The sequence below is a fragment of the Staurois parvus genome, unplaced genomic scaffold (genome assembly GCF_062004578.1).
Source record: "Staurois parvus isolate SC_StPar_1 unplaced genomic scaffold, SC_StPar_1.0 ptg000689l, whole genome shotgun sequence".
Lineage (NCBI taxonomy): Eukaryota > Metazoa > Chordata > Amphibia > Anura > Ranidae > Staurois > Staurois parvus.
The window spans coordinates 848,585-874,053 of record NW_028318485.1 but is presented as its reverse complement, the minus strand read 5'-3'; the positions used below and the strand labels follow the sequence as shown (position 1 = coordinate 874,053).

The window sequence follows — 25,469 nt, the reverse complement described above, 5'->3', positions numbered from 1 at the left end:
GCAGACTGAGATGTGTTAGAGTTGAGGAAACGGGGCCGGGGACACTATAGAGATCTTTTGTGTCATCACGCAGCCTGCTGAGTAGAACAATATGTGATTGCCACGTCATGCTCGTTCCCCCCCACTTGCCTTTAATCCAGAGTGGACTCTACCTCATTAAATTTTTCCTTGCTTTTTCTCTGCTAGACCTGGCATCATGAGGCTAAAGGTGAACTTTCTTTATTTGTAACCCAGTCAATTAGGAAGAATACTGGAAGCGTGTTGGTCCAGGGTTAAGGAACCAGTTTGGCCGGTGTGTTTTTTGCAATGCCCTTGTTTCCAGTGAAAGAGCATTGACCTATAAGTTACACTAAGCCAGAAACTTTCAGCGTTCTCCATCTCTACCAGACTGGACCCTATCTGCATGGTTGCAAGCTGTCCTAAAAAATGGAATGGGAGAGGACGATTGGCCAGCCGGAGTGAGCCAAATACTTGTGTATTCAGGCACACATCTCCTCTTTCTTTTGGGCGCATGGTCTTTTTCTGCCATAAAAGTGAAGTTTCAAGCAGATTGGACTGTTTTGGAGGTGGAGCTTTCAGAGCCCGGATAGCTCAGTCGGTAGAGCATCAGACTTTTAATCTGAGGGTCCAGGATTCAAGTCCCTGTTTGGGCGGTAGCTTTGTCCTTGTTGTTGAGCTGCGGATAAGGTAATCTTTATGCCCATCTGCCGGAGTGCTCACTGGCCTAGAGAGAGGAATTGTCCTAAGGGATGCAAAATTCCCCCTTTCAAGGCTCTGTGAATCTAGCCCAGAAATAAAGGTGGCTGCAGGTGTTTGCCTGAACAACTGATTCCCAACAAGCCTGGTCTACGCCAGCTTTCCTGGACTCCAGTTCAGGCTTGTTATCCACAAAGCTTTCAACGACGGGCCCAAAGCTTTCCACCTTGGCTTTTTTTTCCCCAACAGTGCAGCCGTCGGACCATATGCATTCAGTGGCCTTTGAGAACTGCTGTGGGAGAAAGCCATTTGACATTTGACATCTAGGCCCCAAAACTTGACATTCTCCTTAGTCCTTTCAAATGCAAACAATGCCAGCTTAGGCGTCTTCTCTGTCACATTAGCATGCCAAGTCCCAGAATGCTCAGCGGCCCACTGGATGACACTTTTGTGTCTCACCTCAATGTCAATACCTCCTCCAAGGATGGGCAGAAATTGGCAGACACTGATTTGGTTAGCTTTGCGCAGTGGCAGTATCATAGCCAATGAGGTCCACCTGAGGCGTGATTATTGCTAATTGAAAACTAATCCCAATACCCCGCTGTGATGACTTGAAATACAGTCAGCACTGGCAATTTTTGAGAGTCTCTCAGGAGACTGAGCAATATGTTTGAAACAGCAGAAAAGCAATGGCTTCTAAGATGCAGACTGAGATGTGTTAGAGTTGAGGAAGCGGGTCATGGGGCCGGGGACACTATAGAGATCTTTTGTGTCATCACGCAGCCTGCTGAGTAGAACAATATGTGATTGCCACGTCATGCTCGTTCCCCCCCACTTGCCTTTAATCCAGAGTGGACTCTACCTCATTCAATTTTTCCTTGCTTTTTCTCTGCTAGACCTGGCATCATGAGGCAAAAGGTGAACTTTCTTTATTTGTAACCCAGTCAATTAGGAAGAATACTGGAAGCGTGTTGGTCCAGGGTTAAGGAACCAGTTTGGCCGGTGTGTTTTTTGCAAGGCCCTTGTTTCCAGTGAAAGAGCATTGACCTATAAGTTACACTAAGCCAGAAACTTTCAGCGTTCTCCATCTCTACCAGACTGGACCCTATCTGCATGGTTGCAAGCTGTCCTAAAAAATGGAATGGGAGAGGACGATTGGCCAGCCGGAGTGAGCCAAATACTTGTGCATTCAGGCACACATCTCCTCTTTCTTTTGGGCGCATGGTCTTTTTCTGCCATAAAAGTGAAGTTTCAAGCAGATTGGACTGTTTTGGAGGTGGAGCTTTCAGAGCCCGGATAGCTCAGTCGGTAGAGCATCAGACTTTTAATCTGAGGGTCCAGGGTTCAAGTCCCTGTTCGGGCGGTAGCTTTGTCCTTGTTGTTGAGCTGCGGATAAGGTAATCTTTATGCCCATCTGCCGGAGTGCTCACTGGCCTAGAGAGAGGAAATGTCCTAAGGGATGCAAAATTCCCCCTTTCAAGGCTCTGTGAATCTAGCCCAGAAATAAAGGTGGCTGCAGGTGTTTGCCTGAACAACTGATTCCCAACAAGCCTGGTCTACGCCAGCTTTCCTGGACTCCAGTTCAGGCTTGTTATCCACAAAGCTTTCAACGACGGGCCCAAAGCTTTCCACCTTGGCTTTTTTTTCCCCAACAGTGCAGCCGTCGGACCATATGCATTCAGTGGCCTTTGAGAACTGCTGTGGGAGAAAGCCATTTGACATTTGACATCTAGGCCCCAAAACTTGACATTCTCCTTAGTCCTTTCAAATGCAAACAATGCCAGCTTAGGCGTCTTCTCTGTCACATTAGCATGCCAAGTCCCAGAATGCTCAGCGGCCCACTGGATGACACTTTTGTGTGTCACCTCAATGTCAATACCTCCTCCAAGGATGGGCAGAAATTGGCAGACACTGATTTGGTTAGCTTTGCGCAGTGGCAGTATCATAGCCAATGAGGTCCACCTGAGGCGTGATTATTGCTAATTGAAAACTAATCCCAATACCCCGCTGTGATGACTTGAAATACAGTCAGCACTGGCAATTTTTGAGAGTCTCTCAGGAGACTGAGCAATATGTTTGAAACAGCAGAAAAGCAATGGCTTCTAAGATGCAGACTGAGATGTGTTAGAGTTGAGGAAGCGGGTCACGGGGCCGGGGACACTATAGAGATCTTTTGTGTCATCACGCAGCCTGCTGAGTAGAACAATATGTGATTGCCACGTCATGCTCGTTCCCCCCCACTTGCCTTTAATCCAGAGTGGACTCTACCTCATTAAATTTTTCCTTGCTTTTTCTCTGCTAGACCTGGCATCATGAGGCTAAAGGTGAACTTTCTTTATTTGTAACCCAGTCAATTAGGAAGAATACTGGAAGCGTGTTGGTCCAGGGTTAAGGAACCAGTTTGGCCGGTGTGTTTTTTGCAAGGCCCTTGTTTCCAGTGAAAGAGCATTGACCTATAAGTTACACTAAGCCAGAAACTTTCAGCGTTCTCCATCTCTACCAGACTGGACCCTATCTGCATGGTTGCAAGCTGTCCTAAAAAATGGAATGGGAGAGGACGATTGGCCAGCCGGAGTGAGCCAAATACTTGTGCATTCAGGCACACATCTCCTCTTTCTTTTGGCCGAATGGTCTTTTTCTGCCATAAAAGTGAAGTTTCAAGCAGATTGGACTGTTTTGGAGGTTTCAGAGCCCGGATAGCTCAGTCGGTAGAGCATCAGACTTTTAATCTGAGGGTCCAGGGTTCAAGTCCCTGTTCGGGCGGTAGCTTTGTCCTTGTTGTTGAGCTGCGGATAAGGTAATCTTTATGCCCATCTGCCGGAGTGCTCACTGGCCTAGAGAGAGGAAATGTCCTAAGGGATGCAAAATTCCCCCTTTCAAGGCTCTGTGAATCTAGCCCAGAAATAAAGGTGGCTGCAGGTGTTTGCCTGAACAACTGATTCCCAACAAGCCTGGTCTACGCCAGCTTTCCTGGACTCCAGTTCAGGCTTGTTATCCAAAAAGCTTTCAACGACGGGCCCAAAGCTTTCCACCTTGGCTTTTTTTTCCCCAACAGTGCAGCCGTCGGACCATATGCATTCAGTGGCCTTTGAGAACTGCTGTGGGAGAAAGCCATTTGACATCTAGGCCCCAAAACTTGACATTCTCCTTAGTCCTTTCAAATGCAAACAATGCCAGCTTAGGCGTCTTCTCTGTCATATTAGCATGCCAAGTCCCAGAATGCTCAGCGGCCCACTGGATGACACTTTTGTGTCTCACCTCAATGTCAATACCTCCTCCAAGGATGGGCAGAAATTGGCAGACACTGATTTGGTTAGCTTTGCGCAGTGGCAGTATCATAGCCAATGAGGTCCACCTGAGGCGTGATTATTGCTAATTGAAAACGAATCCCAATACCCCGCTGTGATGACTTGAAATACAGTCAGCACTGGCAATTTTTGAGAGTCTCTCAGGAGACTGAGCAATATGTTTGAAACAGCAGAAAAGCAATGGCTTCTAAGATGCAGACTGAGATGTGTTAGAGTTGAGGAAGCGGGTCACGGGGCCGGGGACACTATAGAGATCTTTTGTGTCATCACGCAGCCTGCTGAGTAGAACAATATGTGATTGCCACGTCATGCTCGTACCCCCCCACTTGCCTTTAATCCAGAGTGGACTCTACCTCATTAAATTTTTCCTTGCTTTTTCTCTGCTAGACCTGGCATCATGAGGCTAAAGGTGAACTTTCTTTATTTGTAACCCAGTCAATTAGGAAGAATACTGGAAGCGTGTTGGTCCAGGGTTAAGGAACCAGTTTGGCCGGTGTGTTTTTTGCAATGCCCTTGTTTCCAGTGAAAGAGCATTGACCTATAAGTTACACTAAGCCAGAAACTTTCAGCGTTCTCCATCTCTACCAGACTGGACCCTATCTGCATGGTTGCAAGCTGTCCTAAAAAATGGAATGGGAGAGGACGATTGGCCAGCCGGAGTGAGCCAAATACTTGTGTATTCAGGCACACATCTCCTCTTTCTTTTGGGCGCATGGTCTTTTTCTGCCATAAAAGTGAAGTTTCAAGCAGATTGGACTGTTTTGGAGGTGGAGCTTTCAGAGCCCGGATAGCTCAGTCGGTAGAGCATCAGACTTTTAATCTGAGGGTCCAGGATTCAAGTCCCTGTTTGGGCGGTAGCTTTGTCCTTGTTGTTGAGCTGCGGATAAGGTAATCTTTATGCCCATCTGCCGGAGTGCTCACTGGCCTAGAGAGAGGAATTGTCCTAAGGGATGCAAAATTCCCCCTTTCAAGGCTCTGTGAATCTAGCCCAGAAATAAAGGTGGCTGCAGGTGTTTGCCTGAACAACTGATTCCCAACAAGCCTGGTCTACGCCAGCTTTCCTTGACTCCAGTTCAGGCTTGTTATCCACAAAGCTTTCAACGACGGGCCCAAAGCTTTCCACCTTGGCTTTTTTTTCCCCAACAGTGCAGCCGTCGGACCATATGCATTCAGTGGCCTTTGAGAACTGCTGTGGGAGAAAGCCATTTGACATCTAGGCCCCAAAACTTGACATTCTCCTTAGTCCTTTCAAATGCAAACAATGCCAGCTTAGGCGTCTTCTCTGTCACATTAGCATGCCAAGTCCCAGAATGCTCAGCGGCCCACTGGATGACACTTTTGTGTCTCACCTCAATGTCAATACCTCCTCCAAGGATGGGCAGAAATTGGCAGACACTGATTTGGTTAGCTTTGCGCAGTGGCAGTATCATAGCCAATGAGGTCCACCTGAGGCGTGATTATTGCTAATTGAAAACTAATCCCAATACCCCGCTGTGATGACTTGAAATACAGTCAGCACTGGCAATTTTTGAGAGTCTCTCAGGAGACTGAGCAATATGTTTGAAACAGCAGAAAAGCAATGGCTTCTAAGATGCAGACTGAGATGTGTTAGAGTTGAGGAAGCGGGTCACGGGGCCGGGGACACTATAGAGATCTTTTGTGTCATCACGCAGCCTGCTGAGTAGAACAATATGTGATTGCCACGTCATGCTCGTTCCCCCCCACTTGCCTTTAATCCAGAGTGGACTCTACCTCATTCAATTTTTCCTTGCTTTTTCTCTGCTAGACCTGGCATCATGAGGCAAAAGGTGAACTTTCTTTATTTGTAACCCAGTCAATTAGGAAGAATACTGGAAGCGTGTTGGTCCAGGGTTAAGGAACCAGTTTGGCCGGTGTGTTTTTTGCAAGGCCCTTGTTTCCAGTGAAAGAGCATTGACCTATAAGTTACACTAAGCCAGAAACTTTCAGCGTTCTCCATCTCTACCAGACTGGACCCTATCTGCATGGTTGCAAGCTGTCCTAAAAAATGGAATGGGAGAGGACGATTGGCCAGCCGGAGTGAGCCAAATACTTGTGCATTCAGGCACACATCTCCTCTTTCTTTTGGGCGCATGGTCTTTTTCTGCCATAAAAGTGAAGTTTCAAGCAGATTGGACTGTTTTGGAGGTGGAGCTTTCAGAGCCCGGATAGCTCAGTCGGTAGAGCATCAGACTTTTAATCTGAGGGTCCAGGGTTCAAGTCCCTGTTCGGGCGGTAGCTTTGTCCTTGTTGTTGAGCTGCGGATAAGGTAATCTTTATGCCCATCTGCCGGAGTGCTCACTGGCCTAGAGAGAGGAAATGTCCTAAGGGATGCAAAATTCCCCCTTTCAAGGCTCTGTGAATCTAGCCCAGAAATAAAGGTGGCTGCAGGTGTTTGCCTGAACAACTGATTCCCAACAAGCCTGGTCTACGCCAGCTTTCCTGGACTCCAGTTCAGGCTTGTTATCCACAAAGCTTTCAACGACGGGCCCAAAGCTTTCCACCTTGGCTTTTTTTTCCCCAACAGTGCAGCCGTCGGACCATATGCATTCAGTGGCCTTTGAGAACTGCTGTGGGAGAAAGCCATTTGACATTTGACATCTAGGCCCCAAAACTTGACATTCTCCTTAGTCCTTTCAAATGCAAACAATGCCAGCTTAGGCGTCTTCTCTGTCACATTAGCATGCCAAGTCCCAGAATGCTCAGCGGCCCACTGGATGACACTTTTGTGTCTCACCTCAATGTCAATACCTCCTCCAAGGATGGGCAGAAATTGGCAGACACTGATTTGGTTAGCTTTGCGCAGTGGCAGTATCATAGCCAATGAGGTCCACCTGAGGCGTGATTATTGCTAATTGAAAACTAATCCCAATACCCCGCTGTGATGACTTGAAATACAGTCAGCACTGGCAATTTTTGAGAGTCTCTCAGGAGACTGAGCAATATGTTTGAAACAGCAGAAAAGCAATGGCTTCTAAGATGCAGACTGAGATGTGTTAGAGTTGAAGAAGCGGGTCACGGGGCCGGGGACACTATAGAGATCTTTTGTGTCATCACGCAGCCTGCTGAGTAGAACAATATGTGATTGCCACGTCATGCTCGTTCCCCCCCACTTGCCTTTAATCCAGAGTGGACTCTACCTCATTAAATTTTTCCTTGCTTTTTCTCTGCTAGACCTGGCATCATGAGGCAAAAGGTGAACTTTCTTTATTTGTAACCCAGTCAATTAGGAAGAATACTGGAAGCGTGTTGGTCCAGGGTTAAGGAACCAGTTTGGCCGGTGTGTTTTTTGCAAGGCCCTTGTTTCCAGTGAAAGAGCATTGACCTATAAGTTACACTAAGCCAGAAACTTTCAGCGTTCTCCAGCTCTACCAGACTGGACCCTATCTGCATGGTTGCAAGCTGTCCTAAAAAATGGAATGGGAGAGGACGATTGGCCAGCCGGAGTGAGCCAAATACTTGTGCATTCAGGCACACATCTCCTCTTTCTTTTGGGCGCATGGTCTTTTTCTGCCATAAAAGTGAAGATTCAAGCAGATTGGACTGTTTTGGAGGTGGAGCTTTCAGAGCCCGGATAGCTCAGTCGGTAGAGCATCAGACTTTTAATCTGAGGGTCCAGGGTTCAAGTCCCTGTTTGGGCGGTAGCTTTGTCCTTGTTGTTGAGCTGCGGATAAGGTAATCTTTATGCCCATCTGCCGGAGTGCTCACTGGCCTAGAGAGAGGAAATGTCCTAAGGGATGCAAAATTCCCCCTTTCAAGGCTCTGTGAATCTAGCCCAGAAATAAAGGTGGCTGCAGGTGTTTGCCTGAACAACTGATTCCCAACAAGCCTGGTCTACGCCAGCTTTCCTGGACACCAGTTCAGGCTTGTTATCCACAAAGCTTTCAACGACGGGCCCAAAGCTTTCCACCTTGGCTTTTTTTTCCCCAACAGTGCAGCCGTCGGACCATATGCATTCAGTGGCCTTTGAGAACTGCTGTGGGAGAAAGCCATTTGACATTTGACATCTAGGCCCCAAAACTTGACATTCTCCTTAGTCCTTTCAAATGCAAACAATGCCAGCTTAGGCGTCTTCTCTGTCACATTAGCATGCCAAGTCCCAGAATGCTCAGCGGCCCACTGGATGACACTTTTGTGTCTCACCTCAATGTCAATACCTCCTCCAAGGATGGGCAGAAATTGGCAGACACTGATTTGGTTAGCTTTGCGCAGTGGCAGTATCATAGCCAATGAGGTCCACCTGAGGCGTGATTATTGCTAATTGAAAACTAATCCCAATACCCCGCTGTGATGACTTGAAATACAGTCAGCACTGGCAATTTTTGAGAGTCTCTCAGGAGACTGAGCAATATGTTTGAAACAGCAGAAAAGCAATGGCTTCTAAGATGCAGACTGAGATGTGTTAGAGTTGAGGAAGCGGGTCACGGGGCCGGGGACACTATAGAGATCTTTTGTGTCATCACGCAGCCTGCTGAGTAGAACAATATGTGATTGCCACGTCATGCTCGTTCCCCCCCACTTGCCTTTAATCCAGAGTGGACTCTACCTCATTCAATTTTTCCTTGCTTTTTCTCTGCTAGACCTGGCATCATGAGGCTAAAGGTGAACTTTCTTTATTTGTAACCCAGTCAATTAGGAAGAATACTGGAAGCGTGTTGGTCCAGGGTTAAGGAACCAGTTTGGCCGGTGTGTTTTTTGCAAGGCCCTTGTTTCCAGTGAAAGAGCATTGACCTATAAGTTACACTAAGCCAGAAACTTTCAGCGTTCTCCATCTCTACCAGACTGGACCCTATCTGCATGGTTGCAAGCTGTCCTAAAAAATGGAATGGGAGAGGACGATTGGCCAGCCGGAGTGAGCCAAATACTTGTGCATTCAGGCACACATCTCCTCTTTCTTTTGGGCGCATGGTCTTTTTCTGCCATAAAAGTGAAGTTTCAAGCAGATTGGACTGTTTTGGAGGTGGAGCTTTCAGAGCCCGGATAGCTCAGTCGGTAGAGCATCAGACTTTTAATCTGAGAGTCCAGGGTTCAAGTCCCTGTTCGGGCGGTAGCTTTGTCCTTGTTGTTGAGCTGCGGATAAGGTAATCTTTATGCCCATCTGCCGGAGTGCTCACTGGCCTAGAGAGAGGAAATGTCCTAAGGGATGCAAAATTCCCCCTTTCAAGGCTCTGTGAATCTAGCCCAGAAATAAAGGTGGCTGCAGGTGTTTGCCTGAACAACTGATTCCCAACAAGCCTGGTCTACGCCAGCTTTCCTGGACTCCAGTGCAGGCTTGTTATCCACAAAGCTTTCCACCTTGGCTTTTTTTTCCCCAACAGTGCAGCCGTCGGACCATATGCATTCAGTGGCCTTTGAGAACTGCTGTGGGAGAAAGCCATTTGACATCTAGGCCCCAAAACTTGACATTCTCCTTAGTCCTTTCAAATGCAAACAATGCCAGCTTAGGCGTCTTCTCTGTCATATTAGCATGCCAAGTCCCAGAATGCTCAGCGGCCCACTGGATGACACTTTTGTGTCTCACCTCAATGTCAATACCTCCTCCAAGGATGGGCAGAAATTGGCAGACACTGATTTGGTTAGCTTTGCGCAGTGGCAGTATCATAGCCAATGAGGTCCACCTGAGGCGTGATTATTGCTAATTGAAAACTAATCCCAATACCCCGCTGTGATGACTTGAAATACAGTCAGCACTGGCAATTTTTGAGAGTCTCTCAGGAGACTGAGCAATATGTTTGAAACAGCAGAAAAGCAATGGCTTCTAAGATGCAGACTGAGATGTGTTAGAGTTGAGGAAGCGGGTCACGGGGCCGGGGACACTATAGAGATCTTTTGTGTCATCACGCAGCCTGCTGAGTAGAACAATATGTGATTGCCACGTCATGCTCGTTCCCCCCCACTTGCCTTTAATCCAGAGTGGACTCTACCTCATTAAATTTTTCCTTGCTTTTTCTCTGCTAGACCTGGCATCATGAGGCTAAAGGTGAACTTTCTTTATTTGTAACCCAGTCAATTAGGAAGAATACTGGAAGCGTGTTGGTCCAGGGTTAAGGAACCAGTTTGGCCGGTGTGTTTTTTGCAAGGCCCTTGTTTCCAGTGAAAGAGCATTGACCTATAAGTTACACTAAGCCAGAAACTTTCAGCGTTCTCCATCTCTACCAGACTGGACCCTATCTGCATGGTTGCAAGCTGTCCTAAAAAATGGAATGGGAGAGGACGATTGGCCAGCCGGAGTGAGCCAAATACTTGTGCATTCAGGCACACATCTCCTCTTTCTTTTGGCCGAATGGTCTTTTTCTGCCATAAAAGTGAAGTTTCAAGCAGATTGGACTGTTTTGGAGGTTTCAGAGCCCGGATAGCTCAGTCGGTAGAGCATCAGACTTTTAATCTGAGGGTCCAGGGTTCAAGTCCCTGTTTGGGCGGTAGCTTTGTCCTTGTTGTTGAGCTGCGGATAAGGTAATCTTTATGCCCATCTGCCGGAGTGCTCACTGGCCTAGAGAGAGGAAATGTCCTAAGGGATGCAAAATTCCCCCTTTCAAGGCTCTGTGAATCTAGCCCAGAAATAAAGGTGGCTGCAGGTGTTTGCCTGAACAACTGATTCCCAACAAGCCTGGTCTACGCCAGCTTTCCTGGACACCAGTTCAGGCTTGTTATCCACAAAGCTTTCAACGACGGGCCCAAAGCTTTCCACCTTGGCTTTTTTTTCCCCAACAGTGCAGCCGTCGGACCATATGCATTCAGTGGCCTTTGAGAACTGCTGTGGGAGAAAGCCATTTGACATTTGACATCTAGGCCCCAAAACTTGACATTCTCCTTAGTCCTTTCAAATGCAAACAATGCCAGCTTAGGCGTCTTCTCTGTCACATTAGCATGCCAAGTCCCAGAATGCTCAGCGGCCCACTGGATGACACTTTTGTGTCTCACCTCAATGTCAATACCTCCTCCAAGGATGGGCAGAAATTGGCAGACACTGATTTGGTTAGCTTTGCGCAGTGGCAGTATCATAGCCAATGAGGTCCACCTGAGGCGTGATTATTGCTAATTGAAAACTAATCCCAATACCCCGCTGTGATGACTTGAAATACAGTCAGCACTGGCAATTTTTGAGAGTCTCTCAGGAGACTGAGCAATATGTTTGAAACAGCAGAAAAGCAATGGCTTCTAAGATGCAGACTGAGATGTGTTAGAGTTGAGGAAGCGGGTCACGGGGCCGGGGACACTATAGAGATCTTTTGTGTCATCACGCAGCCTGCTGAGTAGAACAATATGTGATTGCCACGTCATGCTCGTTCCCCCCCACTTGCCTTTAATCCAGAGTGGACTCTACCTCATTCAATTTTTCCTTGCTTTTTCTCTGCTAGACCTGGCATCATGAGGCTAAAGGTGAACTTTCTTTATTTGTAACCCAGTCAATTAGGAAGAATACTGGAAGCGTGTTGGTCCAGGGTTAAGGAACCAGTTTGGCCGGTGTGTTTTTTGCAAGGCCCTTGTTTCCAGTGAAAGAGCATTGACCTATAAGTTACACTAAGCCAGAAACTTTCAGCGTTCTCCATCTCTACCAGACTGGACCCTATCTGCATGGTTGCAAGCTGTCCTAAAAAATGGAATGGGAGAGGACGATTGGCCAGCCGGAGTGAGCCAAATACTTGTGCATTCAGGCACACATCTCCTCTTTCTTTTGGGCGCATGGTCTTTTTCTGCCATAAAAGTGAAGTTTCAAGCAGATTGGACTGTTTTGGAGGTGGAGCTTTCAGAGCCCGGATAGCTCAGTCGGTAGAGCATCAGACTTTTAATCTGAGAGTCCAGGGTTCAAGTCCCTGTTCGGGCGGTAGCTTTGTCCTTGTTGTTGAGCTGCGGATAAGGTAATCTTTATGCCCATCTGCCGGAGTGCTCACTGGCCTAGAGAGAGGAAATGTCCTAAGGGATGCAAAATTCCCCCTTTCAAGGCTCTGTGAATCTAGCCCAGAAATAAAGGTGGCTGCAGGTGTTTGCCTGAACAACTGATTCCCAACAAGCCTGGTCTACGCCAGCTTTCCTGGACTCCAGTGCAGGCTTGTTATCCACAAAGCTTTCCACCTTGGCTTTTTTTTCCCCAACAGTGCAGCCGTCGGACCATATGCATTCAGTGGCCTTTGAGAACTGCTGTGGGAGAAAGCCATTTGACATCTAGGCCCCAAAACTTGACATTCTCCTTAGTCCTTTCAAATGCAAACAATGCCAGCTTAGGCGTCTTCTCTGTCATATTAGCATGCCAAGTCCCAGAATGCTCAGCGGCCCACTGGATGACACTTTTGTGTCTCACCTCAATGTCAATACCTCCTCCAAGGATGGGCAGAAATTGGCAGACACTGATTTGGTTAGCTTTGCGCAGTGGCAGTATCATAGCCAATGAGGTCCACCTGAGGCGTGATTATTGCTAATTGAAAACTAATCCCAATACCCCGCTGTGATGACTTGAAATACAGTCAGCACTGGCAATTTTTGAGAGTCTCTCAGGAGACTGAGCAATATGTTTGAAACAGCAGAAAAGCAATGGCTTCTAAGATGCAGACTGAGATGTGTTAGAGTTGAGGAAGCGGGTCACGGGGCCGGGGACACTATAGAGATCTTTTGTGTCATCACGCAGCCTGCTGAGTAGAACAATATGTGATTGCCACGTCATGCTCGTTCCCCCCCACTTGCCTTTAATCCAGAGTGGACTCTACCTCATTCAATTTTTCCTTGCTTTTTCTCTGCTAGACCTGGCATCATGAGGCTAAAGGTGAACTTTCTTTATTTGTAACCCAGTCAATTAGGAAGAATACTGGAAGCGTGTTGGTCCAGGGTTAAGGAACCAGTTTGGCCGGTGTGTTTTTTGCAAGGCCCTTGTTTCCAGTGAAAGAGCATTGACCTATAAGTTACACTAAGCCAGAAACTTTCAGCGTTCTCCATCTCTACCAGACTGGACCCTATCTGCATGGTTGCAAGCTGTCCTAAAAAATGGAATGGGAGAGGACGATTGGCCAGCCGGAGTGAGCCAAATACTTGTGCATTCAGGCACACATCTCCTCTTTCTTTTGGGCGCATGGTCTTTTTCTGCCATAAAAGTGAAGTTTCAAGCAGATTGGACTGTTTTGGAGGTTTCAGAGCCCGGATAGCTCAGTCGGTAGAGCATCAGACTTTTAATCTGAGGGTCCAGGGTTCAAGTCCCTGTTCGGGCGGTAGCTTTGTCCTTGTTGTTGAGCTGCGGATAAGGTAATCTTTATGCCCATCTGCCGGAGTGCTCACTGGCCTAGAGAGAGGAAATGTCCTAAGGGATGCAAAATTCCCCCTTTCAAGGCTCTGTGAATCTAGCCCAGAAATAAAGGTGGCTGCAGGTGTTTGCCTGAACAACTGATTCCCAACAAGCCTGGTCTACGCCAGCTTTCCTGGACTCCAGTGCAGGCTTGTTATCCACAAAGCTTTCCACCTTGGCTTTTTTTTCCCCAACAGTGCAGCCGTCGGACCATATGCATTCAGTGGCCTTTGAGAACTGCTGTGGGAGAAAGCCATTTGACATCTAGGCCCCAAAACTTGACATTCTCCTTAGTCCTTTCAAATGCAAACAATGCCAGCTTAGGCGTCTTCTCTGTCATATTAGCATGCCAAGTCCCAGAATGCTCAGCGGCCCACTGGATGACACTTTTGTGTCTCACCTCAATGTCAATACCTCCTCCAAGGATGGGCAGAAATTGGCAGACACTGATTTGGTTAGCTTTGCGCAGTGGCAGTATCATAGCCAATGAGGTCCACCTGAGGCGTGATTATTGCTAATTGAAAACTAATCCCAATACCCCGCTGTGATGACTTGAAATACAGTCAGCACTGGCAATTTTTGAGAGTCTCTCAGGAGACTGAGCAATATGTTTGAAACAGCAGAAAAGCAATGGCTTCTAAGATGCAGACTGAGATGTGTTAGAGTTGAGGAAGCGGGTCACGGGGCCGGGGACACTATAGAGATCTTTTGTGTCATCACGCAGCCTGCTGAGTAGAACAATATGTGATTGCCACGTCATGCTCGTTCCCCCCCACTTGCCTTTAATCCAGAGTGGACTCTACCTCATTAAATTTTTCCTTGCTTTTTCTCTGCTAGACCTGGCATCATGAGGCTAAAGGTGAACTTTCTTTATTTGTAACCCAGTCAATTAGGAAGAATACTGGAAGCGTGTTGGTCCAGGGTTAAGGAACCAGTTTGGCCGGTGTGTTTTTTGCAAGGCCCTTGTTTCCAGTGAAAGAGCATTGACCTATAAGTTACACTAAGCCAGAAACTTTCAGCGTTCTCCATCTCTACCAGACTGGACCCTATCTGCATGGTTGCAAGCTGTCCTAAAAAATGGAATGGGAGAGGACGATTGGCCAGCCGGAGTGAGCCAAATACTTGTGCATTCAGGCACACATCTCCTCTTTCTTTTGGCCGAATGGTCTTTTTCTGCCATAAAAGTGAAGTTTCAAGCAGATTGGACTGTTTTGGAGGTTTCAGAGCCCGGATAGCTCAGTCGGTAGAGCATCAGACTTTTAATCTGAGGGTCCAGGGTTCAAGTCCCTGTTTGGGCGGTAGCTTTGTCCTTGTTGTTGAGCTGCGGATAAGGTAATCTTTATGCCCATCTGCCGGAGTGCTCACTGGCCTAGAGAGAGGAAATGTCCTAAGGGATGCAAAATTCCCCCTTTCAAGGCTCTGTGAATCTAGCCCAGAAATAAAGGTGGCTGCAGGTGTTTGCCTGAACAACTGATTCCCAACAAGCCTGGTCTACGCCAGCTTTCCTGGACACCAGTTCAGGCTTGTTATCCACAAAGCTTTCAACGACGGGCCCAAAGCTTTCCACCTTGGCTTTTTTTCCCCCAACAGTGCAGCCGTCGGACCATATGCATTCAGTGGCCTTTGAGAACTGCTGTGGGAGAAAGCCATTTGACATCTAGGCCCCAAAACTTGACATTCTCCTTAGTCCTTTCAAATGCAAACAATGCCAGCTTAGGCGTCTTCTCTGTCATATTAGCATGCCAAGTCCCAGAATGCTCAGCGGCCCACTGGATGACACTTTTGTGTCTCACCTCAATGTCAATACCTCCTCCAAGGATGGGCAGAAATTGGCAGACACTGATTTGGTTAGCTTTGCGCAGTGGCAGTATCATAGCCAATGAGGTCCACCTGAGGCGTGATTATTGCTAATTGAAAACTAATCCCAATACCCCGCTGTGATGACTTGAAATACAGTCAGCACTGGCAATTTTTGAGAGTCTCTCAGGAGACTGAGCAATATGTTTGAAACAGCAGAAAAGCAATGGCTTCTAAGATGCAGACTGAGATGTGTTAGAGTTGAGGAAGCGGGTCACGGGGCCGGGGACACTATAGAGATCTTTTGTGTCATCACGCAGCCTGCTGAGTAGAACAATATGTGATTGCCACGTCATGCTCGTTCCCCCCCACTTGCCTTTAATCCAGAGTGGACTCTACCTCATTCAATTTTTCCTTGCTTTTTCTCTGCTAGACCTGGCATCATGAGGCTAAAGGTGAACTTTCTTTATTTGTAACCCAGTCAATTAGGAAGAATACTGGAAGCGTGTTGGTCCAGGGTTAAGGAACCAGTTTGGCCGGTGTGTTTTTTGCAAGGCCCTTGTTTCCAGTGAAAGAGCATTGACCTATAAGTTACACTAAGCCAGAAACTTTCAGCGTTCTCCATCTCTACCAGACTGGACCCTATCTGCATGGTTGCAAGCTGTCCTAAAAAATGGAATGGGAGAGGACGATTGGCCAGCCGGAGTGAGCCAAATACTTGTGCATTCAGGCACACATCTCCTCTTTCTTTTGGGCGCATGGTCTTTTTCTGCCATAAAAGTGAAGTTTCAAGCAGATTGGACTGTTTTGGAGGTGGAACTTTCAGAGCCCGGATAGCTCAGTCGGTAGAGCATCAGACTTTTAATCTGAGGGTCCAGGGTTCAAGTCCCTGTTCGGGCGGTAGCTTTGTCCTTGTTGTTGAGCTGCGGATAAGGTAATCTTTATGCCCATCTGCCGGAGTGCTCACAGGCCTAGAGAGAGGAAATGTCCTAAGGGATGCAAAATTCCCCCTTTCAAGGCTCTGTGAATCTAGCCCAGAAATAAAGGTGGCTGCAGGTGTTTGCCTGAACAACTGATTCCCAACAAGCCTGGTCTACGCCAGCTTTCCTGGACTCCAGTTCAGGCTTGTTATCCACAAAGCTTTCAACGACGGGCCCAAAGCTTTCCACCTTGGCTTTTTTTTCCCCAACAGTGCAGCCGTCGGACCATATGCATTCAGTGGCCTTTGAGAACTGCTGTGGGAGAAAGCCATTTGACATTTGACATCTAGGCCCCAAAACTTGACATTCTCCTTAGTCCTTTCAAATGCAAACAATGCCAGCTTAGGCGTCTTCTCTGTCACATTAGCATGCCAAGTCCCAGAATGCTCAGCGGCCCACTGGATGACACTTTTGTGTCTCACCTCAATGTCAATACCTCTTCCAAGGATGGGCAGAAATTGGCAGACACTGATTTGGTTAGCTTTGCGCAGTGGCAGTATCATAGCCAATGAGGTCCACCTGAGGCGTGATTATTGCTAATTGAAAACTAATCCCAATACCCCGCTGTGATGACTTGAAATACAGTCAGCACTGGCAATTTTTGAGAGTCTCTCAGGAGACTGAGCAATATGTTTGAAACAGCAGAAAAGCAATGGCTTCTAAGATGCAGACTGAGATGTGTTAGAGTTGAGGAAGCGGGTCACGGGGCCGGGGACACTATAGAGATCTTTTGTGTCATCACGCAGCCTGCTGAGTAGAACAATATGTGATTGCCACGTCATGCTCGTTCCCCCCCACTTGCCTTTAATCCAGAGTGGACTCTACCTCATTAAATTTTTCCTTGCTTTTTCTCTGCTAGACCTGGCATCATGAGGCTAAAGGTGAACTTTCTTTATTTGTAACCCAGTTAATTAGGAAGAATACTGGAAGCGTGTTGGTCCAGGGTTAAGGAACCAGTTTGGCCGGTGTGTTTTTTGCAAGGCCCTTGTTTCCAGTGAAAGAGCATTGACCTATAAGTTACACTAAGCCAGAAACTTTCAGCGTTCTCCATCTCTACCAGACTGGACCCTATCTGCATGGTTGCAAGCTGTCCTAAAAAATGGAATGGGAGAGGACGATTGGCCAGCCGGAGTGAGCCAAATACTTGTGCATTCAGGCACACATCTCCTCTTTCTTTTGGGCGCATGGTCTTTTTCTGCCATAAAAGTGAAGTTTCAAGCAGATTGGACTGTTTTGGAGGTGGAGCTTTCAGAGCCCGGATAGCTCAGTCGGTAGAGCATCAGACTTTTAATCTGAGGGTTCAAGTCCCTGTTCGGGCGGTAGCTTTGTCCTTGTTGTTGAGCTGCGGATAAGGTAATCTTTATGCCCATCTGCCGGAGTGCTCACTGGCCTAGAGAGAGGAAATGTCCTAAGGGATGCAAAATTCCCCCTTTCAAGGCTCTGTGAATCTAGCCCAGAAATAAAGGTGGCTGCAGGTGTTTGCCTGAACAACTGATTCCCAACAAGCCTGGTCTACGCCAGCTTTCCTGGACTCCAGTTCAGGCTTGTTATCCACAAAGCTTTCAACGACGGGCCCAAAGCTTTCCACCTTGGCTTTTTTTTCCCCAACAGTGCAGCCGTCGGACCATATGCATTCAGTGGCCTTTGAGAACTGCTGTGGGAGAAAGCCATTTGACATCTAGGCCCAAAACTTGACATTCTCCTTAGTCCTTTCAAATGCAAACAATGCCAGCTTAGGCGTCTTCTCTGTCACATTAGCATGCCAAGTCCCAGAATGCTCAGCGGCCCACTGGATGACACTTTTGTGTCTCACCTCAATGTCAATACCTCCTCCAAGGATGGGCAGAAATTGGCAGACACTGATTTGGTTAGCTTTGCGCAGTGGCAGTATCATAGCCAATGAGGTCCACCTGAGGCGTGATTATTGCTAATTGAAAACTAATCCCAATACCCCGCTGTGATGACTTGAAATACAGTCAGCACTGGCAATTTTTGAGAGTCTCTCAGGAGACTGAGCAATATGTTTGAAACAGCAGAAAAGCAATGGCTTCTAAGATGCAGACTGAGATGTGTTAGAGTTGAGGAAGCGGGTCACGGGGCCGGGGACACTATAGAGATCTTTTGTGTCATCACGCAGCCTGCTGAGTAGAACAATATGTGATTGCCACGTCATGCTCGTTCCCCCCCACTTGCCTTTAATCCAGAGTGGACTCTACCTCATTCAATTTTTCCTTGCTTTTTCTCTGCTAGACCTGGCATCATGAGGCTAAAGGTGAACTTTCTTTATTTGTAACCCAGTCAATTAGGAAGAATACTGGAAGCGTGTTGGTCCAGGGTTAAGGAACCAGTTTGGCCGGTGTGTTTTTTGCAAGGCCCTTGTTTCCAGTGAAAGAGCATTGACCTATAAGTTACACTAAGCCAGAAACTTTCAGCGTTCTCCATCTCTACCAGACTGGACCCTATCTGCATGGTTGCAAGCTGTCCTAAAAAATGGAATGGGAGAGGACGATTGGCCAGCCGGAGTGAGCCAAATACTTGTGCATTCAGGCACACATCTCCTCTTTCTTTTGGGCGCATGGTCTTTTTCTGCCATAAAAGTGAAGTTTCAAGCAGATTGGACTGTCTTGGAGGTTTCAGAGCCCGGATAGCTCAGTCGGTAGAGCATCAGACTTTTAATCTGAGGGTCCAGGGTTCAAGTCCCTGTTCGGGCGGTAGCTTTGTCCTTGTTGTTGAGCTGAGGATAAGGTAATCTTTATGCCCATCTGCCGGAGTGCTCACAGGCCTAGAGAGAGGAAATGTCCTAAGGGATGCAAAATTCCCCCTTTCAAGGCTCTGTGAATCTAGCCCAGAAATAAAGGTGGCTGCAGGTGTTTGCCTGAACAACTGATTCCCAACAAGCCTGGTCTACGCCAGCTTTCCTGGACTCCAGTTCAGGCTTGTTATCCACAAAGCTTTCAACGACGGGCCCAAAGCTTTCCACCTTGGCTTTTTTTTCCCCAACAGTGCAGCCGTCGGACCATATGCATTCAGTGGCCTTTGAGAACTGCTGTGAGAGAAAGCCATTTGACATTTGACATCTAGGCCCCAAAACTTGACATTCTCCTTAGTCCTTTCAAATGCAAACAATGCCAGCTTAGGCGTCTTCTCTGTCACATTAGCATGCCAAGTCCCAGAATGCTCAGCGGCCCACTGGATGACACTTTTGTGTCTCACCTCAATGTCAATACCTCTTCCAAGGATGGGCAGAAATTGGCAGACACTGATTTGGTTAGCTTTGCGCAGTGGCAGTATCATAGCCAATGAGGTCCACCTGAGGCGTGATTATTGCTAATTGAAAACTAATCCCAATACCCCGCTGTGATGACTTGAAATACAGTCAGCACTGGCAATTTTTGAGAGTCTCTCAGGAGACTGAGCAATATGTTTGAAACAGCAGAAAAGCAATGGCTTCTAAGATGCAGACTGAGATGTGTTAGAGTTGAGGAAGCGGGTCACGGGGCCGGGGACACTATAGAGATCTTTTGTGTCATCACGCAGCCTGCTGAGTAGAACAATATGTGATTGCCACGTCATGCTCGTTCCCCCCCACTTGCCTTTAATCCAGAGTGGACTCTACCTCATTCAATTTTTCCTTGCTTTTTCTCTGCTAGACCTGGCATCATGAGGCTAAAGGTGAACTTTCTTTATTTGTAACCCAGTCAATTAGGAAGAATACTGGAAGCGTGTTGGTCCAGGGTTAAGGAACCAGTTTGGCCGGTGTGTTTTTTGCAAGGCCCTTGTTTCCAGTGAAAGAGCATTGACCTATAAGTTACACTAAGCCAGAAACTTTCAGCGTTCTCCATCTCTACCAGACTGGACCCTATCTGCATGGTTGCAAGCTGTCCTAAAAAATGGAATGGGAGAGGACGATTGGCCAGCCGGAGTGAGCCAAATACTTGTGCATTCAGGCACACATCTCCTCTTTCTTTTGGGCGCATGGTCTTTTTCTGCCATAAAAGTGAAGTTTCAAGCAGATTGGACTGTTTTGGAGGTGGAGCTTTCAGAGCCCGGATAGCTCAGTCGGTAGAGCATCAGACTTTTAATCTGAGGGTTCAAGTCCCTGTTCGGGCGGTAGCTTTGTCCTTGTTGTTGAGCTGCGGATAAGGTAATCTTTATGCCCATCTGCCGGAGTGCTCACTGGCCTAGAGAGAGGAAATGTCCTAAGGGATGCAAAATTCCCCCTTTCAAGGCTCTGTGAATCTAGCCCAGAAATAAAGGTGGCTGCAGGTGTTTGCCTGAACAACTGATTCCCAACAAGCCTGGTCTACGCCAGCTTTCCTGGACTCCAGTGCAGGCTTGTTATCCACAAAGCTTTCCACCTTGGCTTTTTTTTCCCCAACAGTGCAGCCGTCGGACCATATGCATTCAGTGGCCTTTGAGAACTGCTGTGGGAGAAAGCCATTTGACATCTAGGCCCCAAAACTTGACATTCTCCTTAGTCCTTTCAAATGCAAACAATGCCAGCTTAGGCGTCTTCTCTGTCACATTAGCATGCCAAGTCCCAGAATGCTCAGCGGCCCACTGGATGACACTTTTGTGTCTCACCTCAATGTCAATACCTCCTCCAAGGATGGGCAGAAATTGGCAGACACTGATTTGGTTAGCTTTGCGCAGTGGCAGTATCATAGCCAATGAGGTCCACCTGAGGCGTGATTATTGCTAATTGAAAACTAATCCCAATACCCCGCTGTGATGACTTGAAATACAGTCAGCACTGGCAATTTTTGAGAGTCTCTCAGGAGACTGAGCAATATGTTTGAAACAGCAGAAAAGCAATGGCTTCTAAGATGCAGACTGAGATGTGTTAGAGTTGAGGAAGCGGGTCACGGGGCCGGGGACACTATAGAGATCTTTTGTGTCATCACGCAGCCTGCTGAGTAGAACAATATGTGATTGCCACGTCATGCTCGTTCCCCCCCACTTGCCTTTAATCCAGAGTGGACTCTACCTCATTCAATTTTTCCTTGCTTTTTCTCTGCTAGACCTGGCATCATGAGGCTAAAGGTGAACTTTCTTTATTTGTAACCCAGTCAATTAGGAAGAATACTGGAAGCGTGTTGGTCCAGGGTTAAGGAACCAGTTTGGCCGGTGTGTTTTTTGCAAGGCCCTTGTTTCCAGTGAAAGAGCATTGACCTATAAGTTACACTAAGCCAGAAACTTTCAGCGTTCTCCATCTCTACCAGACTGGACCCTATCTGCATGGTTGCAAGCTGTCCTAAAAAATGGAATGGGAGAGGACGATTGGCCAGCCGGAGTGAGCCAAATACTTGTGCATTCAGGCACACATCTCCTCTTTCTTTTGGGCGCATGGTCTTTTTCTGCCATAAAAGTGAAGTTTCAAGCAGATTGGACTGTTTTGGAGGTGGAACTTTCAGAGCCCGGATAGCTCAGTCGGTAGAGCATCAGACTTTTAATCTGAGGGTCCAGGGTTCAAGTCCCTGTTCGGGCGGTAGCTTTGTCCTTGTTGTTGAGCTGCGGATAAGGTAATCTTTATGCCCATCTGCCGGAGTGCTCACAGGCCTAGAGAGAGGAAATGTCCTAAGGGATGCAAAATTCCCCCTTTCAAGGCTCTGTGAATCTAGCCCAGAAATAAAGGTGGCTGCAGGTGTTTGCCTGAACAACTGATTCCCAACAAGCCTGGTCTACGCCAGCTTTCCTGGACTCCAGTTCAGGCTTGTTATCCACAAAGCTTTCAACGACGGGCCCAAAGCTTTCCACCTTGGCTTTTTTTTCCCCAACAGTGCAGCCGTCGGACCATATGCATTCAGTGGCCTTTGAGAACTGCTGTGGGAGAAAGCCATTTGACATTTGACATCTAGGCCCCAAAACTTGACATTCTCCTTAGTCCTTTCAAATGCAAACAATGCCAGCTTAGGCGTCTTCTCTGTCACATTAGCATGCCAAGTCCCAGAATGCTCAGCGGCCCACTGGATGACACTTTTGTGTCTCACCTCAATGTCAATACCTCTTCCAAGGATGGGCAGAAATTGGCAGACACTGATTTGGTTAGCTTTGCGCAGTGGCAGTATCATAGCCAATGAGGTCCACCTGAGGCGTGATTATTGCTAATTGAAAACTAATCCCAATACCCCGCTGTGATGACTTGAAATACAGTCAGCACTGGCAATTTTTGAGAGTCTCTCAGGAGACTGAGCAATATGTTTGAAACAGCAGAAAAGCAATGGCTTCTAAGATGCAGACTGAGATGTGTTAGAGTTGAGGAAGCGGGTCACGGGGCCGGGGACACTATAGAGATCTTTTGTGTCATCACGCAGCCTGCTGAGTAGAAAAATATGTGATTGCCACGTCATGCTCGTTCCCCCCCACTTGCCTTTAATCCAGAGTGGACTCTACCTCATTAAATTTTTCCTTGCTTTTTCTCTGCTAGACCTGGCATCATGAGGCTAAAGGTGAACTTTCTTTATTTGTAACCCAGTCAATTAGGAAGAATACTGGAAGCGTGTTGGTCCAGGGTTAAGGAACCAGTTTGGCCGGTGTGTTTTTTGCAAGGCCCTTGTTTCCAGTGAAAGAGCATTGACCTATAAGTTACACTAAGCCAGAAACTTTCAGCGTTCTCCATCTCTACCAGACTGGACCCTATCTGCATGGTTGCAAGCTGTCCTAAAAAATGGAATGGGAGAGGACGATTGGCCAGCCGGAGTGAGCCAAATACTTGTGCATTCAGGCACACATCTCCTCTTTCTTTTGGCCGAATGGTCTTTTTCTGCCATAAAAGTGAAGTTTCAAGCAGATTGGACTGTCTTGGAGGTTTCAGAGCCCGGATAGCTCAGTCGGTAGAGCATCAGACTTTTAATCTGAGGGACCAGGGTTCAAGTCCCTGTTTGGGCGGTAGCTTTGTCCTTGTTGTTGAGCTGCGGATAAGGTAATCTTTATGCCCATCTGCCGGAGTGCTCACTGGCCTAGAGAGAGGAAATGTCCTAAGGGATGCAAAATTCCCCCTTTCAAGGCTCTGTGAATCTAGCCCAGAAATAAAGGTGGCTGCAGGTGTTTGCCTGAACAACTGATTCCCAACAAGCCTGGTCTACGCCAGCTTTCCTGGACTCCAGTTCAGGCTTGTTATCCACAAAGCTTTCAACGACGGGCCCAAAGCTTTCCACCTTGGCTTTTTTTTCCCCAACAGTGCAGCCGTCGGACCATATGCATTCAGTGGCCTTTGAGAACTGCTGTGGGAGAAAGCCATTTGACATCTAGGCCCCAAAACTTGACATTCTCCTTAGTCCTTTCAAATGCAAACAATGCCAGCTTAGGCGTCTTCTCTGTCACATTAGCATGCCAAGTCCCAGAATGCTCAGCGGCCCACTGGATGACACTTTTGTGTCTCACCTCAATGTCAATACCTCTTCCAAGGATGGGCAGAAATTGGCAGACACTGATTTGGTTAGCTTTGCGCAGTGGCAGTATCATAGCCAATGAGGTCCACCTGAGGCGTGATTATTGCTAATTGAAAACTAATCCCAATACCCCGCTGTGATGACTTGAAATACAGTCAGCACTGGCAATTTTTGAGAGTCTCTCAGGAGACTGAGCAATATGTTTGAAACAGCAGAAAAGCAATGGCTTCTAAGATGCAGACTGAGATGTGTTAGAGTTGAGGAAGCGGGTCACGGGGCCGGGGACACTATAGAGATCTTTTGTGTCATCACGCAGCCTGCTGAGTAGAACAATATGTGATTGCCACGTCATGCTCGTTCCCCCCCACTTGCCTTTAATCCAGAGTGGACTCTACCTCATTCAATTTTTCCTTGCTTTTTCTCTGCTAGACCTGGCATCATGAGGCTAAAGGTGAACTTTCTTTATTTGTAACCCAGTCAATTAGGAAGAATACTGGAAGCGTGTTGGTCCAGGGTTAAGGAACCAGTTTGGCCGGTGTGTTTTTTGCAAGGCCCTTGTTTCCAGTGAAAGAGCATTGACCTATAAGTTACACTAAGCCAGAAACTTTCAGCGTTCTCCATCTCTACCAGACTGGACCCTATCTGCATGGTTGCAAGCTGTCCTAAAAAATGGAATGGGAGAGGACGATTGGCCAGCCGGAGTGAGCCAAATACTTGTGCATTCAGGCACACATCTCCTCTTTCTTTTGGGCGCATGGTCTTTTTCTGCCATAAAAGTGAAGTTTCAAGCAGATTGGACTGTTTTGGAGGTGGAGCTTTCAGAGCCCGGATAGCTCAGTCGGCAGAGCATCAGACTTTTAATCTGAGGGTTCAAGTCCCTGTTCGGGCGGTAGCTTTGTCCTTGTTGTTGAGCTGCGGATAAGGTAATCTTTATGCCCATCTGCCGGAGTGCTCACTGGCCTAGAGAGAGGAAATGTCCTAAGGGATGCAAAATTCCCCCTTTCAAGGCTCTGTGAATTTAGCCCAGAAATAAAGGTGGCTGCAGGTGTTTGCCTGAACAACTGATTCCCAACAAGCCTGGTCTACGCCAGCTTTCCTGGACTCCAGTGCAGGCTTGTTATCCACAAAGCTTTCCACCTTGGCTTTTTTTCCCCCAACAGTGCAGCCGTCGGACCATATGCATTCAGTGGCCTTTGAGAACTGCTGTGGGAGAAAGCCATTTGACATCTAGGCCCCAAAACTTGACATTCTCCTTAGTCCTTTCAAATGCAAACAATGCCAGCTTAGGCGTCTTCTCTGTCATATTAGCATGCCAAGTCCCAGAATGCTCAGCGGCCCACTGGATGACACTTTTGTGTCTCACCTCAATGTCAATACCTCCTCCAAGGATGGGCAGAAATTGGCAGACACTGATTTGGTTAGCTTTGCGCAGTGGCAGTATCATAGCCAATGAGGTCCACCTGAGGCGTGATTATTGCTAATTGAAAACTAATCCCAATACCCCGCTGTGATGACTTGAAATACAGTCAGCACTGGCAATTTTTGAGAGTCTCTCAGGAGACTGAGCAATATGTTTGAAACAGCAGAAAAGCAATGGCTTCTAAGATGCAGACTGAGATGTGTTAGAGTTGAGGAAGCGGGTCACGGGGCCGGGGACACTATAGAGATCTTTTGTGTCATCACGCAGCCTGCTGAGTAGAACAATATGTGATTGCCACGTCATGCTCGTTCCCCCCCACTTGCCTTTAATCCAGAGTGGACTCTACCTCATTCAATTTTTCCTTGCTTTTTCTCTGCTAGACCTGGCATCATGAGGCTAAAGGTGAACTTTCTTTATTTGTAACCCAGTCAATTAGGAAGAATACTGGAAGCGTGTTGGTCCAGGGTTAAGGAACCAGTTTGGCCGGTGTGTTTTTTGCAAGGCCCTTGTTTCCAGTGAAAGAGCATTGACCTATAAGTTACACTAAGCCAGAAACTTTCAGCGTTCTCCATCTCTACCAGACTGGAC

At 47.4% G+C, this 25,469-nt stretch overlaps 31 non-coding genes across 31 annotated transcripts; all 31 read left to right on the top strand.

Moving 5' to 3' along the window:
* Positions 1 to 1,212: 1,212 nt before the first annotated feature.
* On the top strand, positions 1,213 to 1,353 carry LOC149447310 (U4 spliceosomal RNA). Its single transcript, XR_016306114.1, has one exon. It is a non-coding gene; the product is annotated as a U4 spliceosomal RNA (small nuclear RNA).
* A 633-nt stretch (positions 1,354 to 1,986) lies between these two features.
* Positions 1,987 to 2,059, top strand: TRNAK-UUU (transfer RNA lysine (anticodon UUU)). Its single transcript has one exon. It is a non-coding gene; the product is annotated as a tRNA-Lys (tRNA).
* Positions 2,060 to 2,618: 559 nt separating this feature from the next.
* On the top strand, positions 2,619 to 2,759 carry LOC149447308 (U4 spliceosomal RNA). The gene has a single exon (XR_016306113.1). It is a non-coding gene; the product is annotated as a U4 spliceosomal RNA (small nuclear RNA).
* A 627-nt stretch (positions 2,760 to 3,386) lies between these two features.
* TRNAK-UUU (transfer RNA lysine (anticodon UUU)) lies at positions 3,387 to 3,459 on the top strand. The gene has a single exon. It is a non-coding gene; the product is annotated as a tRNA-Lys (tRNA).
* Positions 3,460 to 4,011: 552 nt separating this feature from the next.
* On the top strand, positions 4,012 to 4,152 carry LOC149447306 (U4 spliceosomal RNA). The gene has a single exon (XR_016306177.1). It is a non-coding gene; the product is annotated as a U4 spliceosomal RNA (small nuclear RNA).
* Positions 4,153 to 5,410: 1,258 nt separating this feature from the next.
* On the top strand, positions 5,411 to 5,551 carry LOC149447305 (U4 spliceosomal RNA). Its single transcript, XR_016306112.1, has one exon. It is a non-coding gene; the product is annotated as a U4 spliceosomal RNA (small nuclear RNA).
* Positions 5,552 to 6,184: 633 nt separating this feature from the next.
* Positions 6,185 to 6,257, top strand: TRNAK-UUU (transfer RNA lysine (anticodon UUU)). Its single transcript has one exon. It is a non-coding gene; the product is annotated as a tRNA-Lys (tRNA).
* Positions 6,258 to 6,816: 559 nt separating this feature from the next.
* LOC149447303 (U4 spliceosomal RNA) lies at positions 6,817 to 6,957 on the top strand. Its single transcript, XR_016306111.1, has one exon. It is a non-coding gene; the product is annotated as a U4 spliceosomal RNA (small nuclear RNA).
* Positions 6,958 to 7,590: 633 nt separating this feature from the next.
* On the top strand, positions 7,591 to 7,663 carry TRNAK-UUU (transfer RNA lysine (anticodon UUU)). Its single transcript has one exon. It is a non-coding gene; the product is annotated as a tRNA-Lys (tRNA).
* Positions 7,664 to 8,222: 559 nt separating this feature from the next.
* Positions 8,223 to 8,363, top strand: LOC149447301 (U4 spliceosomal RNA). Its single transcript, XR_016306110.1, has one exon. It is a non-coding gene; the product is annotated as a U4 spliceosomal RNA (small nuclear RNA).
* A 633-nt stretch (positions 8,364 to 8,996) lies between these two features.
* Positions 8,997 to 9,069, top strand: TRNAK-UUU (transfer RNA lysine (anticodon UUU)). Its single transcript has one exon. It is a non-coding gene; the product is annotated as a tRNA-Lys (tRNA).
* Positions 9,070 to 9,600: 531 nt separating this feature from the next.
* Positions 9,601 to 9,741, top strand: LOC149447299 (U4 spliceosomal RNA). The gene has a single exon (XR_016306109.1). It is a non-coding gene; the product is annotated as a U4 spliceosomal RNA (small nuclear RNA).
* Positions 9,742 to 10,368: 627 nt separating this feature from the next.
* TRNAK-UUU (transfer RNA lysine (anticodon UUU)) lies at positions 10,369 to 10,441 on the top strand. The gene has a single exon. It is a non-coding gene; the product is annotated as a tRNA-Lys (tRNA).
* Positions 10,442 to 11,000: 559 nt separating this feature from the next.
* Positions 11,001 to 11,141, top strand: LOC149447297 (U4 spliceosomal RNA). Its single transcript, XR_016306107.1, has one exon. It is a non-coding gene; the product is annotated as a U4 spliceosomal RNA (small nuclear RNA).
* A 633-nt stretch (positions 11,142 to 11,774) lies between these two features.
* TRNAK-UUU (transfer RNA lysine (anticodon UUU)) lies at positions 11,775 to 11,847 on the top strand. The gene has a single exon. It is a non-coding gene; the product is annotated as a tRNA-Lys (tRNA).
* Positions 11,848 to 12,378: 531 nt separating this feature from the next.
* Positions 12,379 to 12,519, top strand: LOC149447295 (U4 spliceosomal RNA). Its single transcript, XR_016306106.1, has one exon. It is a non-coding gene; the product is annotated as a U4 spliceosomal RNA (small nuclear RNA).
* A 627-nt stretch (positions 12,520 to 13,146) lies between these two features.
* TRNAK-UUU (transfer RNA lysine (anticodon UUU)) lies at positions 13,147 to 13,219 on the top strand. The gene has a single exon. It is a non-coding gene; the product is annotated as a tRNA-Lys (tRNA).
* A 531-nt stretch (positions 13,220 to 13,750) lies between these two features.
* On the top strand, positions 13,751 to 13,891 carry LOC149447293 (U4 spliceosomal RNA). The gene has a single exon (XR_016306105.1). It is a non-coding gene; the product is annotated as a U4 spliceosomal RNA (small nuclear RNA).
* A 627-nt stretch (positions 13,892 to 14,518) lies between these two features.
* On the top strand, positions 14,519 to 14,591 carry TRNAK-UUU (transfer RNA lysine (anticodon UUU)). The gene has a single exon. It is a non-coding gene; the product is annotated as a tRNA-Lys (tRNA).
* A 552-nt stretch (positions 14,592 to 15,143) lies between these two features.
* Positions 15,144 to 15,284, top strand: LOC149447291 (U4 spliceosomal RNA). Its single transcript, XR_016306104.1, has one exon. It is a non-coding gene; the product is annotated as a U4 spliceosomal RNA (small nuclear RNA).
* A 633-nt stretch (positions 15,285 to 15,917) lies between these two features.
* TRNAK-UUU (transfer RNA lysine (anticodon UUU)) lies at positions 15,918 to 15,990 on the top strand. The gene has a single exon. It is a non-coding gene; the product is annotated as a tRNA-Lys (tRNA).
* Positions 15,991 to 16,549: 559 nt separating this feature from the next.
* LOC149447289 (U4 spliceosomal RNA) lies at positions 16,550 to 16,690 on the top strand. The gene has a single exon (XR_016306103.1). It is a non-coding gene; the product is annotated as a U4 spliceosomal RNA (small nuclear RNA).
* Positions 16,691 to 17,940: 1,250 nt separating this feature from the next.
* LOC149447288 (U4 spliceosomal RNA) lies at positions 17,941 to 18,081 on the top strand. The gene has a single exon (XR_016306102.1). It is a non-coding gene; the product is annotated as a U4 spliceosomal RNA (small nuclear RNA).
* A 627-nt stretch (positions 18,082 to 18,708) lies between these two features.
* On the top strand, positions 18,709 to 18,781 carry TRNAK-UUU (transfer RNA lysine (anticodon UUU)). The gene has a single exon. It is a non-coding gene; the product is annotated as a tRNA-Lys (tRNA).
* Positions 18,782 to 19,340: 559 nt separating this feature from the next.
* On the top strand, positions 19,341 to 19,481 carry LOC149447286 (U4 spliceosomal RNA). The gene has a single exon (XR_016306101.1). It is a non-coding gene; the product is annotated as a U4 spliceosomal RNA (small nuclear RNA).
* Positions 19,482 to 20,711: 1,230 nt separating this feature from the next.
* LOC149447285 (U4 spliceosomal RNA) lies at positions 20,712 to 20,852 on the top strand. Its single transcript, XR_016306100.1, has one exon. It is a non-coding gene; the product is annotated as a U4 spliceosomal RNA (small nuclear RNA).
* A 633-nt stretch (positions 20,853 to 21,485) lies between these two features.
* Positions 21,486 to 21,558, top strand: TRNAK-UUU (transfer RNA lysine (anticodon UUU)). The gene has a single exon. It is a non-coding gene; the product is annotated as a tRNA-Lys (tRNA).
* A 559-nt stretch (positions 21,559 to 22,117) lies between these two features.
* Positions 22,118 to 22,258, top strand: LOC149447283 (U4 spliceosomal RNA). Its single transcript, XR_016306099.1, has one exon. It is a non-coding gene; the product is annotated as a U4 spliceosomal RNA (small nuclear RNA).
* Positions 22,259 to 22,885: 627 nt separating this feature from the next.
* Positions 22,886 to 22,958, top strand: TRNAK-UUU (transfer RNA lysine (anticodon UUU)). The gene has a single exon. It is a non-coding gene; the product is annotated as a tRNA-Lys (tRNA).
* Positions 22,959 to 23,510: 552 nt separating this feature from the next.
* On the top strand, positions 23,511 to 23,651 carry LOC149447281 (U4 spliceosomal RNA). Its single transcript, XR_016306098.1, has one exon. It is a non-coding gene; the product is annotated as a U4 spliceosomal RNA (small nuclear RNA).
* A 1,230-nt stretch (positions 23,652 to 24,881) lies between these two features.
* On the top strand, positions 24,882 to 25,022 carry LOC149447280 (U4 spliceosomal RNA). The gene has a single exon (XR_016306096.1). It is a non-coding gene; the product is annotated as a U4 spliceosomal RNA (small nuclear RNA).
* Positions 25,023 to 25,469: the final 447 nt, after the last annotated feature.